A 7,266-nucleotide genomic window follows, 5' to 3' on the forward strand; every position below is an offset into this window, starting at 1 on the left:
CACTTCCTGTCTGTGTTTTCACACAGCCATCGTTCACCGAGTGGGAGATAGGAGCAGAGATCTCTTGGAAAGTGAGATAGAAGAAGAGGGGGAGAAGGAATCCTGGTCTTAAGTCCTCAGAACGGGGAGGGTAGGAGAGTGGGAAGAGACACACACATTTCCAAATGTAGCTCAGCCTCTGACATGAGCATCTACAGCAGCTGCACCTATTCTGGGCCTGAGGTCTCTGTCCCCGGGCAACAGGTGCACAGACCTAAGATTTCCTGGCACAGTCCCAGGGCACGACTCACCCTTCTAACGACTCGTTGTGAGCTAGAAACATAGACTCTCCCTTTTCTGCTTTTCAAGCCAGCCTTGGGGAATCTAGGCTTCGGCACATAGGTAGTAGTGACTCATGGTTTCTGGGACTCCCTTGCTCGCTCGCTCGCTCGCACGCACACACATGCGTATGCCCCCTTTCCTGAGCTGATGAGGAGTGAAGTACATGTCAATTACAGTCAATGCCCAGGATCCAACGGAAGGGAGGCAAGTAAGAGCGTAGATAGGGAGCAGAGATTAGCTCACCCACTTTGTCGTCCAGACCCAGGCTTAGCGTTCCTACATTAATAGGACCTTCCATGGGCTGTGTGGTCCATGAGTGCCCACGGATGAGATCTGCCATTATCATTGGTCAGCAGGAGCAAAAGCACATAGCCCTTTGTCTCCAAAACACTGCAGAATAAAGACTAATCTTTTAGGGAAAAAAAAAAAAAAAAACCCAGCACTTTGACTGTGACTTCATCCCTATGAGTAGGGGCAGCTTTTGCTAGGATGCTTTCCAGATACCTACATCTTTTGCATTTATATTAGGGAGGGATCAGAGCACAGTGCCAACCCGGCTACCTGGACACTGGAATGGGCACCAGCCACAAGAGTCCTTGTGTCTTCTAGCCTGTCATCAGAACAGTTCCCTAAGCTGAGACTCCAACCCCTGACTTGAATGCTTGGCACAGAGCACAGCGTCAATGTCCTTGCTTCCTCCCTCCAGGCTCTGTCTTGTCTCATAACACCGAGTAATCTCTCACCTTTGCCCCATTGTCTGAAGCGTAGATAAGAAACGCACACAGGCTTTTGTGGCTCTTGACATCTTTGTAAGGAAATATTAATAGTAGTCCTGTGGCTTAAGCCATCCTGAGCTAGCCCCAGAGATTAGAAAGACAGTTTGAATATTAATCATTACTCTACATGAAAAGAGCAATTCTGACCCATTTTTCTTACTGTGTTTCATGACTTCACTGAACTCCCCTTTTGGGTTTTAAAGGCTGGTGAGAAAAGGAACCCATAATCTCTTGTAGTGTGAAAATAGAAGAGAGTAATACTGGGAACTCAAGGTTCAAATGAAGACGGACTTGTGGGGGAGGGAAAAGGAGGGGAGCATGTGGGTTAATGAAAAACTAAGGGTGTACATAAAATCCATATGGAAATGCCTTACAACTAAATTGCAAACACAAAAATTATTAGAGGAGTTTGAACACAAGTACTCTTCATGGGTGAAGAGTGCTTCCCCAAGTAGGTATGGGTTATTAAATTAAAATGTGTCAGGCTTCGGGATACTTTGTTAGGAGTTATCGGTCAAGGAGGCTGTACAGACCCATCCCCCAAACAACACAAGCCCTTGGTTTCCCACCACAACTATGGTAAGATCCTATTGCCGAAGACACAATACACTCTGGCTGTGAGAACTAAGGCTGGGCCTGACCCGAGGACATCCTCCGTGGCAGACAGCTTCCACAGTGCTGAGGTGCTATGACAGTACCTGGAGGAGAGAAGCCATTAGTAGTCTTGCCCAGATGTTGAGCCCTGCCTGCTACAGTTACTTATCTGATGGGCAGAGGGGTATGGCCACTGGTGTAAGTGGCATAAAGGTTCTGAGGTTAACCAACCACTTTCTGAAGAGATTTGAGGTCTGTTGTAAACTGGATCAAAAACCCACAGCTGAGGAGGTTCTAGGCTCTGGGGAGCAGGTTCACTACTATTGTTCTGCAGACTGGATGCCCTGTCAAGGTTTTACACACACACACACACACACACACACACACACACACACACACACACACACGTTCTCAACATTGGCCAGCAAACTTTGCCTGTAATAGGTAGCACTTAATGCAAAGACTCATACCCATAACTGAACAAAGCTCAGAGAATAAGTGAGTTTTGGGCTCTAAATGGGGGCCTCTTTGTTAACCCCAGTTCCCCGAGTCTCAAAGAACATCATGCACACACACAGAGTGAGAAGAATGTAAGAGCTCGAGACCAGAGCTGAGTGCGGTGAAGTTTTAGTTTCTGAACACAATAGGGCTGTTGTACTCACAAACATACTGCAGCTATAGTTTCTCAAGCCAATAGGAAGAGCCAGTGTCCCACCACACAGCACTAACAAGATTCAGTGGGTAACAGACAGGACAGAAAGAAAGACAAGGAAAGAGCAGGAGGTGGGGAGGAGACAAGCTACATCCCCCATCTCCCACCCCCGATTTAATTGCTATTTCACAACAAGTTCTTACTGAGTTGCTCATTCTGGCTTGCTTACCAGGCCTTGACTTTTCCATCCTCCTGCTTCAGATTTGGTAAATATAATCAAGATATGTCATAAACCTGTGTTTGTGGATGTCAAAGAATAAATAAAAATACTCAAAACGACACTCCCATGCTCTGAGATGCACAAGGCTTTACCAACTGTTTGGTTCGAGAGCCCCCAGGGCCACAGCCATCATGAATGGAAAACAGCAATGGGGAGTGTGTTTGATAACCCAATCTGGCAAATATTTTGGTTCACTTGCCCGGAACAAAGTAGAGCCAGTCACTTTCTTCGTGGTTCTGGGGCTTAGTAGGAACAGCTTGCTGTTACCTCCCTGTATGGAAAGGCATCAAAGGTTGTGTTGCCAGCCCAAGAAAGGATCAAAATCTCAAAGGCCAAGTACCAAGTATGATTTCTATTGAATGCATCTTCTTCTTCCTCTGGACTAAATCGAGCCATAGAAAACTGCAAACTATGTACAGTGTTCAAGGTCACAGCTGAGTCCCTGTAGTGCAACAGAGGTCTCCTTAGAGGCCCTCGTGAAATGTGTGTGACCTGCCACACAGTTCTGCTCAAACACTCATGGCCTCTGTTACTGTTGGTCAAGCACCCTTGTCTCTGAATGACACTTAGGCTGGGTCCCACCTGTGGCCGAAGAAAGTACCCTCACTTGATTCCCCACAAGGATGGTCACTTTCCGTTTGCTGAAACTCTAGCATCGCTGGGTTGACTTTTCACACCAGCTCAGCCACCAGCGCACACTCTGACAAGTTTCTGGAAGCAGCCCTTGCCTTCCATCCCAAAGGCCAAACCTGGGACCCCACACAAGCTGCACAGGTACTTTCCGACTTTACTTTTTAGCTTGTGACAAGGTCTCGCTGAGTTGCTCAGACTGGCTTTGAGCTCACTCTGTAGCTGACCAGGCCTTGGCTTTTCCCTGCTCCCCCTCAACCGCTTCAGTTCCCAGGTCACCTTGTGCCGGACTTTCCTTTCTGTCTCACTGGTCCTCTGTTTCCAGTGCGTATTTAGAGACCCTGTGTTTTCAAAGGCTCTCAGGACTCGACTTTCTCATAGCTGTCCCTATAAGGTGAGGTGAAGATTATGTAGGTTAGAGATACAATCTCCATTGTCTCTCTCATTTCACTGATGGGAAAGTAGGGGGCAAGAGTCTGCCTCAGGGTCACCCAAGACTGTCATGAGACCTTTCTACTTTGGGGACACCCCATCTACCTACTTCCTTACCTCCTGATCCATCTGTCCACACAGTCTCCCATCTGCAACACCTCAACTACCACAGTGCAAGTTTCTAAGCATTGCCTCCCATACTGGAGATCTGCGCTGAAGCCAAAGGCTGTCCTGTCCTGTGTGCTTGGCGTCATCGTTGAGTGCTTGGTACCAGATTCTCCCACGAGGTGGCGCCATTGCTCTGCCAGGAGCACAGTTCCCACAGATCTGTGATAACATTCCTCAGGTGCCCAGGGCTCCTCACCACCACCTCAGCCTGCAATCATTAGAAAAGGCCACAGGGACACGGTTGGGTATTCAAGTTGAGGTAAAAGGAAAAGCTGGCAGTAGGGATCCTGTCTCAATTGAAAATTTTGTCCATCATGGAGTTTTGAGTATTAAGTTCTATCTTTTTTTTTTTTTTTTTTTTTTGGTGGGGGGTGGACATTCAAAGTTGGAGGTTATGCCCAAAGATGAGCATTGGGCCATGATGGGGTGGCTGTGCCTGATGAGTTGCTATGGCAGCAGGTGCCTTTGCTGTTATACATGGCCCTTTCTCTTTGTGAAGGCACTGGATCGGGGAGGATTTCAGGCCAGCCACCATCCTTGTGCATGAAGTTGTTGGGAAGAGTAGACCACTGGTAGCAGCTAATGTCTCTCAGGTTATGTCCACACGGGAAGACCCCACTTACCTGTGAAGCCACTTCTGCTGTCCACAACCCCTGCCACCCTTGCCACTCCCCTGCCTGGCCAGGTTCCCCCAAAGCCCTGAAATCATGCCCCTACTGGGATCCATTGTTAAGCTTTACTTAGTAGAAGGGGCAGGTTTCCCTGCTTTCTAGAACAATCCTTTATCTTCCGAGTGACTTAATTCTTTTCTGCGAGGAAGGAAATGTGTTGGAATCATGGAGGCTCCTTCCTCTCTCAGCCTGAGAAGAACCTCTTTTATGTTCTCTCCTGTCTGAACTGTATTCTCCACTCCTGTCATGGCCCCTTCTCACAGGCCTCCTCTTTCTCTGTGGATCCAGGCTCCACTGCATGGGTGGAGCAAGGGTAGGACCTCAAATGAGCTGCCCACCAAACCCACAGGGACCACGGGGCCCAGTGTGCACACTGTCACTCCTGACCTTGGCAGAGAGCCAGCCTCGGAGCTCTGTGAAGCACTGATGGTCACGGTCAGGCACCGTGGAATAAATAATTCTTACTTCCGGGTACCTGGAGGGCGGAGGGTCCGGATTCCTTCATTCCAGGATCTGGACACCAGCAGAAGCAACATAGCAAACACATGTCTCAGCAAACAAGCAAGCAGATACCCAACAACGACAACAACAAATTGCCCAGGTCATTGAAATCAGAGTCTCTGAGGGACAGTCCCCATGCATCAGTAGTTTATAACATTCCCAAACCTCCAGCTGAGAATAATTTCCAGCTGGTGGGATCTAGAATACAACAAAACAAACAGAGAAACAAACAACAAAACAGGCTTGGGTTCTATTGAGCCTAAGCTGCCACCTACAAGCCACACTAGGTACAGAAGTAGTACTGCTTTCAGCTGTAGGAAGAGAGGGCAGGGTGACACAGAAGCTTTGTGGCTCTGGAATCTGCCCTCTGGCTCTCCAAAGCCCCATCAGACATCCACACCATCCCTAGAAACTGTGTCCTCTCAAGTTGAGAGAAGCTTCCATGCCTCCGTTCTGCCCCCTCCACCCTGGAGTTTCCTTCTCCACATGCCAAGCTAAGAATTTAGTCTCCAATGTCAAAACCACACAGAGAATACGTGTTTGTTTAAATACTACTTTAAAATCATATTTTCCTCTCCATTCTGCCTAGGGGATGGCTGGGTACTGAGTTATATCTTAACAGGTTTCTGTCACTAGGGTCTGAATGCCACATTCATGTGTTAAGAGCGAGCCGTCTTCTGTGAGCCTCTATTTCTTTCTAATAATTATTCTGTAACACGAATAATTATTGCACCCACCCTGGGGGGTCAATGATACAGCTCAGACAAAAGATCCCACACAATAGTGGGATAGAATTCCCAAGAGGTCGCAGGAATGCCTGACAAGAGTGGGGTGGGGGTAGGGACAGACAGGCACTGAGATATACTGTCTTCTGCTCACTTTATTCTTATTATAGCAAGACTTGGTTCACACAGGTGAATTAAACTGGTCCTGAGACCCAAATACTGAGGGCATGCGCTTAAACAAACAAACAAAAACAAACAGGTTAGGTCAGATTCTCTAACCCCATCTTTAAAACCAAGTTGCATTTTTAGAGAGTGCCACCAGACAGCAGTGGTGGGCCACAAATGAATAGCCATGCTCGTGGACCAAGCACGGGCTAGGGATGCTGCCTTGGTTTTAACCACCTGTGTTTACTTAAGCCTGGAATATCATGTCTCCTAGTTTGCCCAGGTCTGAGTCTAAATTCGATTCTGGCATCCACCTACAACTTGGGACCACGGTGACATCTTCAAGGTGGATTTGGCTTTCATGTCTGTAACGGGTCCCTCATGTAACCCTGTTTTCTCCTCACTCACTGACCTGCAAACATGGCAGATGGATCATAAAGTACATCCCCTCTGCTGAGTCTGGCCTGAGAACCCATCCCTGTGTCTCTGCCAATGAACAGCTCACGCTCACTATAAGAGATCTTGTCACTCAGGAGATGCTCACAGTGCCTCTTGAGCACTGTTCCACCTACCATGCCTTCTTCCCATAGCTTGAGGCAGGTCCAGACTGAACTACTGTGAGCACTCCAGATTCAGAGTGACCCAGGTGTTGAGCAAGAGAGAGCACAACCCCAGGCCTTTCTTGAGAACAGTTCCCAAATCTCAAATCCCCAGAGCACAGTCCATCCTCCCTTAGTGACGCTTCTTCCCTGCCAAGCCTCAAAGCTTCCTGTAAGAACTGTAACAAGAATCCAGAATCATGGTGGTGCCCAAGATTCAACTCTTCTGTCTCCAACCCACCCTGAGAGATGAATAAAGCGAAGAAAGAAACTTACTTTCCGAGCCAGTTAAACAGTGAAGGGATATTAAACATCCCTTCAATCTAGCAAGCACTCAGCTGGTCCTGGCAGCAATGTGCCCTTCTAATCCCAGGGCTGCCTGAATCACCCTACCTACAGGCTCTCATGTGAGAACGTTTTGATTATGTGTGCTCCTTAAGGAGGATAGGGGAAAGTGTTCTTGCAGGATTATGCAATGTTAGAAACAGGCAAGTCGATAGGATGCCTGACTTGAGGGCTTCAGACTATTTTAAGAAATGGGAGAGGAAGGATGTGGGGACTCAAAAGGATTTAAAGCCGATTAAATCAGAGAGATCACAACATCCTTGTGGGGGATTTATTGCTAAGATGGACTCGTGCTGAGTGAACGACACAAGGTGGTCAAGACAGCAGGAGAGGAAGAGAGCATCTTCTTATCCTGTTTAATCATCCTAGAAGAAAGAAAGAGAAGACATTCGTGGTGGGATCATACT

General features: G+C 47.8%; 1 long non-coding RNA gene across 2 annotated transcripts; it reads right to left on the reverse strand.

The window, feature by feature from the left end:
- Nucleotides 1–629: 629 nt before the first annotated feature.
- LOC308426188 lies at nucleotides 630–6,921 on the reverse strand. 2 transcript variants are annotated; one of them, XR_013975195.1, is made up of 5 exons: nucleotides 6,791–6,921; nucleotides 6,488–6,693; nucleotides 4,912–5,037; nucleotides 3,803–4,061; nucleotides 630–3,640 (listed from the first exon to the last, which is right to left on the reverse strand). It is a non-coding gene; the product is annotated as an uncharacterized lncRNA (long non-coding RNA). The 2 variants fall into 2 exon arrangements; XR_013975196.1 differs by having other exon boundaries at nucleotides 630–4,061.
- Between the last annotated feature and the right edge of the window lie 345 nt (nucleotides 6,922–7,266).

This window comes from Micromys minutus (genome assembly GCF_963924665.1).
Source record: "Micromys minutus genome assembly, chromosome: 10".
In the NCBI taxonomy this organism is placed as follows: domain Eukaryota; kingdom Metazoa; phylum Chordata; class Mammalia; order Rodentia; family Muridae; genus Micromys; species Micromys minutus.